The sequence below is a fragment of the Nomascus leucogenys genome, chromosome 16, assembly GCF_006542625.1.
Source record: "Nomascus leucogenys isolate Asia chromosome 16, Asia_NLE_v1, whole genome shotgun sequence".
Taxonomy (NCBI): domain Eukaryota; kingdom Metazoa; phylum Chordata; class Mammalia; order Primates; family Hylobatidae; genus Nomascus; species Nomascus leucogenys.
In genome coordinates this window covers 39,813,531-39,815,668 of record NC_044396.1, presented here as the reverse complement: position 1 = coordinate 39,815,668, position 2,138 = coordinate 39,813,531, and the positions used below count along the sequence as shown (strand labels likewise).

The 2,138-nt window shown below is 34.8% G+C and overlaps 1 non-coding gene across 1 annotated transcript; it reads right to left on the bottom strand.

Moving 5' to 3' along the window:
• Positions 1 to 985: 985 nt before the first annotated feature.
• On the bottom strand, positions 986 to 1,130 carry LOC115830726. Its single transcript, XR_004026278.1, has one exon. It is a non-coding gene; the product is annotated as a small nucleolar RNA SNORA7 (small nucleolar RNA).
• Positions 1,131 to 2,138: the final 1,008 nt, after the last annotated feature.

Here is a 2,138-nt window from a genome sequence, read left to right as displayed (position 1 = left end):
TGGCTCTTTCAGACGAGAAGAAACCTGTGCAAAGAACTCAGACACTACAAAAAGCTAGAGTGTTTTGTCACACTTGAAGCCTTCCACTAGATCCCATTTAATAGATTCTAACCAGAATGAAATGACTGAAATGACAGATACAGAATTAAGAATATGAATGGCAAAGAAACTCAAGGAGATCCAAGAGAAATCTGAAAATCAAAACAAAGAAGCCAGAAAAAACGATCCAGAAACTAGAAAAAAAAAAGAAAGATGACATAGCTATATCAAGAAATAACCAAACAGGAGTTCCGGAATTGAAAAATTTATTTCAGGAATTTCAAAATACAGTTGGAAGACTTAACAGCAGAGTAGACTAAGCAAAAGAAAGAACTCAAAAGCCAGTCCTTCAAAATGACAAAGGCAGAAAAAAATAAAAAGAATTTTTAAACATGAACAAAACCTTCAAGAAATATAGGATTATGTAAAGTTGATCAAATCAATGACTTGCTGGCATTTCTTGAGAGAGAAGACAAATAAGGGAAATTGGAAAACATATTTGAGGAAATAATTCAGGAAAATTTTCTGAATCTTGCTAGAGAGGACACCATGCAGGTACAAGAAATCCAAAGAACTTCAGTGAAATACTATACAAGATGATCATCTCAAAAGCACATAATGATTAGACTATCTATGGTCAACGAAAAGAAAAAATTTGAAAGGCAGCTAGAGAAAAGGGTAATATTACCTATAAAGGGAAGATTGTCACACTAACAGAATTCTTAGAAAAACTTACAAGCCAGAAGAGACTGGTGGCCCGTTTTAACATTCTTAAAGAAAAGATATGCCAGCCAAGAATTTGATATCCCACCAAATTAAGCTTTATAAACAAAAGAGAAATAAAATATATCTCAGGGAAGCAATTGCTAAGGGAATTTATCACTACCAGACTGGCTCTATAAGAGATGTTTAAGGGAGTTCTTTTTTGTTTGTTCATCTGATTTGACATTGTTGCCGAATGTCTTCCATTTGCCAGATCTGAAGCAAGCTGGGAATGGAATGAATACCTCTGCTTTCATGAAGGTTTGCTTTCCCTTCCTTCTGAAGGTGGCAGAATACTGGGCACTCTCCAGACACAATCCCAGGAGATTAAGAGTTCTAAACATGGAAATGAAAGAACAATACTTGCTACCGTAAAAGCACATGCAAGCACATAGCCCAGAGACCCTGTAAAGCAACTACACCATCAAGACTACAAAACACATAGCTAACAACACCATGACAGAAACAAAACCTCACATGTTCATATTGATCTTGAATATAAATGGCCCAAACACTCCACTTAACAGACACAGAGTGGCAAATTGGATTTAGAAAACAAGACCCATTCTTCTGCTACCTTCAAGAGACCCATCTCACATGTAATACCCAAAGGCTCAAAGTAGAGAGATGGAAATGGAAAACCATTTACTTTTGTTTTCCATAGCAGACAAATGGAAAACAAAAAAGAGCAGGGGTCACTATTATTCTATCAGATAAAACAGGATTTAAACCAACAACAGTAAAAAAAGGACAAATAAGGGCATTGCATGATGATACAGGGTTCGATTCAAGAAGACCTAACTCTCCTGAATATTTACACACCTAACATCAAAGCACACAGATTCATAAAACAATTATCTCTAGACAAAAGACTTTGATAGGCACACAATAATAGTGGGATACTTTAACACCCTACTAACAGCATTAGACAGATTATCAACGCAGAATACTAACAAATAAATTCTAGACTTTAATTTGAGTCTTGACCATTTGGACCTAACAGGCATCTATAGAATAATCCATCCAACAACCACAGAATATACCTTCTTCTTATCTGCACATGGAACATTCTTTAAAATTGACCACATGATCTGTCATAAAGCAAGTCTCAACAAATTTGAAAAATTGAAATTATATCAAGCATCTTCTCAGACTCTACTGGAATGACAATAGAAATCAGTAACAAGAGGAACTTTCAAAACCACGAATACATGGAAACTAAACAATTTACTCCTGAGTGATTTTTGCGTAAACAACAAAATTAAAGCTGAGATAGAAAAATTTATTTGAAACAAATACAAATACAGAAACAACTTACAAAATCTTCTGGTATGCAG